At 71.9% G+C, this 6,152-nt stretch overlaps 1 protein-coding gene across 3 annotated transcripts in view; it reads left to right on the top strand.

Moving 5' to 3' along the window:
- The first annotated feature begins 610 nt into the window (after positions 1–610).
- The window catches only part of cul2 (cullin 2), an 82,855-nt gene continuing 77,313 nt past the window's right edge, over positions 611–6,152 (top strand). For all 3 annotated transcript variants that reach the window (XM_068007660.1, XM_068007653.1, XM_068007648.1), the window contains exon 1: positions 611–894. The gene's annotated coding sequence lies outside the window, so the exon portion shown is untranslated. The remainder of the gene's footprint in view (positions 895–6,152) is intronic.

Here is a 6,152-nt window from a genome sequence, read left to right as displayed (position 1 = left end):
GTTAATGAGTGCTCTGGTATCAGTGTAAGTGATCCAGAGCTGGTGTAAGAGAGAGAGCATGACTGATCTGGAATCAGTGCAAATGATCTGGAGTCAGTGTGAGTGAGTGATTTGGAGTCAGGGTGAGTGAGGGAGTTAATGAGTGCTCCTGGTATCAGTGTAAGTGATCTAGAGCTGGTGTAAGAGAGAGAGCATGACTGATCTGGAATCAGTGCAAATGATCTGGAGTCAGTGTGAGTGAGTGATTTGGAGTCAGGGTGAGTGAGGGAGTTAATGAGTGCACTGGTATCAGTGTAAGTGATCCAGAGCTGGTGTAAGAGAGGGAGCATGACTGATCTGGAATCAGTGCAAATGATCTGGAGTCAGTGTGAGTGAGTGATTTGGAGTCAGGGTGAGTGAGTGATTTGGAGTCAGTGTGAGTGAGTGATTTGGAGTCAGGGTGAGTGAGGGAATTAATGAGTGCTCTGGTATCAGTGTAAGTGATCCAGAGCTGGTGTTAGAGAGAGAGCATGACTGATCTGGAATCAGTGCAAATGATCTGGAGTCAGTGTGAGTGAGTGATTTGGAGTCAGTGTGAGTGAGTGATTTGGAGTCAGGGTGAGTGAGGGAGTTAATGAGTGCTCCTGGTATCAGTGCAAGTGATCCAGAGCCGGTGTGAGTGAGTGGCTGATCCCAGAGGCAGTGTGAGTGATCCGGTTCCACGGTCGGGCAGGGGTGTCTCTCTCGCACTTTGAGTGGCGCGGCCGCCGTACACACGCCGCTGAGCTCGGACCAGCCCCAGCCCAGTGAGAGCGGGCGGACTGGGAGGGAAGCGGCCGCCGTGGCGCCGGGGATTCAGCTCAAGCGTCGAGCGATAAAGTGGAGGCTGGGCCGAGCCGGACGGACGGACGGACGGTAAGGAGCGAGGCTGCGGATCGGGAGACGCTGCCAGTCGGGGCCGCGGCTCCGGCTCCGGCTCTAACGCCGGCCTCTTGTCAGTCTGTCAACCGGCGCCGTGTGTCCGGTTGGTGCGGCCGCCCGGGGACTCGGCCTGTCGACGGCCGGCGCGCGTCCAACGGTGGCCCCGCGGCTTCGATCTGAGGGGTAAGCGGCAGGGGAGAGGCCGCAGAGCGGGCGGGTGTCGCAGGGCCGCCGCTCTGGGTGTTGGAAGAGGCGCCGGGCCTATGTCCTCAGCCGGTCAGCGAGTGTGTGAGGGCAGCTGGGGGACGCTCAGAGCTCAGAGCCCGGGGCCGCGGCTGGGCCGCTGCTGCCGGTTGGGGGGAAATCTGGGGTGAGGAAAGTTCATGGGAGATCCGGCTCAAAGACTTCAGAGAAGAAATATTTTATCCACTCCCTCACCCTCACCCCCCCCTCACTCCCTCCCTCCCTCATCCTCACTCCCTCCCTCACCCTCACCCCCCCTCCCCCTCACCCCCCCTCACCCTCACCCCCCCTCACCCTCACCCCCCCTCCCCCTCACCCCCCTCACCCTCACCCTCCCCCTCACCCTCACCCCCCCTCCCCCTCACCCCCCCTCACCCTCACCCCCCCTCCCCCTCACCCCCCTCACCCTCACCCTCCCCCTCACCCTCACCCCCCCTCCCCCTCACCCCCCCTCCCCCTCACCCTCACCCCCCATCCCCTCCCTCACCACCTCACCCCCCATCCCCTCCCTCACCACCTCACCCCCACCCCCTCTCCCTCACCCCCTCACCCCCCCATCCCCTCCCTCACCCTCACCCCCTCCCTCCCCTCACTCCCTCCCTCACTCCCTCCCTCACCCCCCTCACCCTCACCCCCCTCACCCTCACCCGCCTCCCTCACCTCCCTCCCTCACCCCCCTCCCTCACCTCCCTCCCTCACCCCCTCACCCTCACCCCCTCACCCTCACCCCCTCCCTCACCCCCCTCACCCTCACCCCCAACCCCCCTCACCCTCACCCCCAACCCCCCTCACCCTCACCCCCAACCCCCCTCACCCCCATCCCCACCCCCCTCACCCTCACCGCCACACCCTCACCCTCACCCCCCCATACCCTCACCCTCACCCCCCATACCCTCACCCTCACCCCCCATACCCTCACCCTCACCCCCCATGCCCTCACCCCCCATGCCCTCACCCCCCATGCCCTCACCCCCCATGCCCTCACCCCCCCATGCCCTCACCCCCCATGCCCTCACCCCCCATGCCCTCACCCCCCATGCCCTCACCCCCCATGCCCTCACCCCCCATGCCCTCACCCCCCATGCCCTCACCCCCCATGCCCTCACCCCCCATGCCCTCACCCCCCATGCCCTCACCCCCCATGCCCTCACCCCCCATGCCCTCACCCCCCATGCCCTCACCCCCCATGCCCTCACCCCCCATGCCCTCACCCCCCATGCCCTCACCCCCCATGCCCTCACCCCCCATGCCCTCACCCCCCATGCCCTCACCCCCCATGCCCTCACCCCCCATGCCCTCACCCCCCATGCCCTCACCCCCCATGCCCTCACCCCCCATGCCCTCACCCCCCATGCCCTCACCCCCCATGCCCTCACCCCCCATGCCCTCACCCCCCATGCCCTCACCCCCCATGCCCTCACCCCCCATGCCCTCACCCCCCATGCCCTCACCCCCCATGCCCTCACCCCCCATGCCCTCACCCCCCATGCCCTCACCCCCCATGCCCTCACCCCCCATGCCCTCACCCCCCATGCCCTCACCCCCCATGCCCTCACCCCCCATGCCCTCACCCCCCATGCCCTCACCCCCCATGCCCTCACCCCCCATGCCCTCACCCCCCATGCCCTCACCCCCCATGCCCTCACCCCCCATGCCCTCACCCCCCATGCCCTCACCCCCCATGCCCTCACCCCCCATGCCCTCACCCCCCATGCCCTCACCCCCCATGCCCTCACCCCCCATGCCCTCACCCCCCATGCCCTCACCCCCCATGCCCTCACCCCCCATGCCCTCACCCCCCATGCCCTCACCCCCCATGCCCTCACCCCCCATGCCCTCACCCCCCATGCCCTCACCCCCCATGCCCTCACCCCCCATGCCCTCACCCCCCATGCCCTCACCCCCCATGCCCTCACCCCCCATGCCCTCACCCCCCATGCCCTCACCCCCCATGCCCTCACCCCCCATGCCCTCACCCCCCATGCCCTCACCCCCCATGCCCTCACCCCCCATGCCCTCACCCCCCATGCCCTCACCCCCCATGCCCTCACCCCCCATGCCCTCACCCCCCATGCCCTCACCCCCCATGCCCTCACCCCCCATGCCCTCACCCCCCATGCCCTCACCCCCCATGCCCTCACCCCCCATGCCCTCACCCCCCATGCCCTCACCCCCCATGCCCTCACCCCCCATGCCCTCACCCCCCATGCCCTCACCCCCCATGCCCTCACCCCCCATGCCCTCACCCCCCATGCCCTCACCCCCCATGCCCTCACCCCCCATGCCCTCACCCCCCATGCCCTCACCCCCCATGCCCTCACCCCCCATGCCCTCACCCCCCATGCCCTCACCCCCCATGCCCTCACCCCCCATGCCCTCACCCCCCATGCCCTCACCCCCCATGCCCTCACCCCCCATGCCCTCACCCCCCATGCCCTCACCCCCCATGCCCTCACCCCCCATGCCCTCACCCCCCATGCCCTCACCCCCCATGCCCTCACCCCCCATGCCCTCACCCCCCATGCCCTCACCCCCCATGCCCTCACCCCCCATGCCCTCACCCCCCATGCCCTCACCCCCCATGCCCTCACCCCCCATGCCCTCACCCCCCATGCCCTCACCCCCCATGCCCTCACCCCCCATGCCCTCACCCCCCATGCCCTCACCCCCCATGCCCTCACCCCCCATGCCCTCACCCCCCATGCCCTCACCCCCCATGCCCTCACCCCCCATGCCCTCACCCCCCATGCCCTCACCCCCCATGCCCTCACCCCCCATGCCCTCACCCCCCATGCCCTCACCCCCCATGCCCTCACCCCCCATGCCCTCACCCCCCATGCCCTCACCCCCCATGCCCTCACCCCCCATGCCCTCACCCCCCATGCCCTCACCCCCTCCCTCACCCCCTCCCTCACCCACCACCATCCCCTCTCTCACCCTCACCCCCCCCCTCACCCCCCCCCCAGAGACCCCCCCCCCGTCCTCACCCCCGTCCCGTCCCCCCCCGTCCCCACTCCCCCGGTTCCTCACCCCCCCCACCCCCCGAGTCCACACCCACACACGCCCCCGGGTCCCAAACACCCCCCCGGGTCTGAAACACCCCCACGAGTCCCCCCCACCCACCCTCACCCCCCCCCCCCCCCGAGTCCACCCTCACCCCCCCCCCCCCCCCCCCGAGTCCACCCTCACCCCCCCCCGAGTCCACCCTCACCCTCCCCCCCGAGTCCACCCTCACCCCCCCCCCCCCGAGTCCACCCTCACCCCCCCCCCCCCCCGAGTCCACCCTCACCCCCCCCCACCCCGAGTCCACCCTCACCCCCCCCCCGTGTCCACCCTCACCCCCCCCCCGTGTCCACCCTCACCCCCCCCCGTGTCCACCCTCACCCCCCCCCCCGTGTCCACCCTCACCCCCCCCCCCCCGTGTCCACCCTCACCCCCCCCCCGTGTCCACCCTCACCCCCCCCCCCCGTGTCCACCCCCACCCCCCCCCCGTGTCCACCCTCACCCCCCCCCCGTGTCCACCCTCACCCCCCCCCGAGTCCACCCTCACCCCCCCCCCCCCCCCCCCCCCCGAGTCCACCCTCACCCCCCCCCGAGTCCACCCTCACCCCCCCCCGAGTCCACCCTCACCCCCCCCCCCGAGTCCACCCTCACCCCCCCCCCGAGTCCACCCTCACCCCCCCCCCGAGTCCACCCTCACCCCCCCCCGAGTCCACCCTCACCCCCCCCCCCCGTGTCCACCCTCACCCCCCCCCCCGTGTCCACCCTCACCCCCCCCCCCGTGTCCACCCTCACCCCCCCCCCCCGTGTCCACCCTCACCCCCCCCCCCCCCGTGTCCACCCTCACCCCCCCCCCCGTGTCCACCCTCACCCCCCCCCCCCGTGTCCACCCTCACCCCCCCCCGTGTCCACCCTCACCCCCCCCCGTGTCCACCCTCACCCCCCCCCCGAGTCCACCCTCACCCCCCCCCCGAGTCCACCCTCACCCCCCCCCGAGTCCACCCTCACCCCCCCCCCGAGTCCACCCTCACCCCCCCCCGAGTCCACCCTCACCCCCCCCCGAGTCCACCCTCACCCCCCCCCGAGTCCACCCTCACCCCCCCCCCGAGTCCACCCTCACCCCCCCCCCCCCCCGAGTCCACCCTCACCCCCCCCCCGTGTCCACCCTCACCCCCCCCCCCCCCGTGTCCACCCTCACCCCCCCCCCCCCGTGTCCACCCTCACCCCCGCCCCCCCCCCCCGAGTCCACCCTCACCCCCCCCCGAGTCCACCCTCACCCCCCCCCCGAGTCCACCCTCACCCCCCCCCCGAGTCCACCCTCACCCCCCCCCCGAGTCCACCCTCACCCCCCCCCCGAGTCCACCCTCACCCCCCCCCCGAGTCCACCCTCACCCCCCCCCCCGAGTCCACCCTCACCCCCCCCCCGAGTCCACCCTCACCCCCCCCCCCGAGTCCACCCTCACCCCCCCCCCCCCCGAGTCCACCCTCACCCCCCCCCCCCCCCCCCCCCGAGTCCACCCTCACCCCCCCCCCCCCCGAGTCCACCCTCACCCCCCCCCCCGAGTCCACCCTCACCCCCCCCCCGAGTCCACCCTCACCCCCCCCCCCGAGTCCACCCTCACCCCCCCCCCGAGTCCACCCTCACCCCCCCCCCCCCCCCCCCCCCGAGTCCACCCTCACCCCCCCCCCCCGAGTCCACCCTCACCCCCCCCCCGAGTCCACCCTCACCCCCCCCCCGAGTCCACCCTCACCCCCCCCCGAGTCCACCCTCACCCCCCCCCGAGTCCACCCTCACCCCCCCCCGAGTCCACCCTCACCCCCCCCCCGAGTCCACCCTCACCCCCCCCCGAGTCCACCCTCACCCCCCCCCGAGTCCACCCTCACCCCCCCCCGAGTCCCACCCTCACCCCCCCCCCCGAGTCCACCCTCACCCCCCCCCCGAGTCCACCCTCACCCCCCCCCCGAGTCCACCCTCACCCCCCCCCCCCCCCGAGTCCACCCTCACCCCA

This window comes from Heptranchias perlo, chromosome 2 (genome assembly GCF_035084215.1).
Source record: "Heptranchias perlo isolate sHepPer1 chromosome 2, sHepPer1.hap1, whole genome shotgun sequence".
In the NCBI taxonomy this organism is placed as follows: Eukaryota; Metazoa; Chordata; class Chondrichthyes; order Hexanchiformes; family Hexanchidae; genus Heptranchias; species Heptranchias perlo.
The sequence above is the reverse complement of the archived record's forward strand: the minus strand, read 5'-3'. Positions and strand labels throughout refer to the sequence as shown.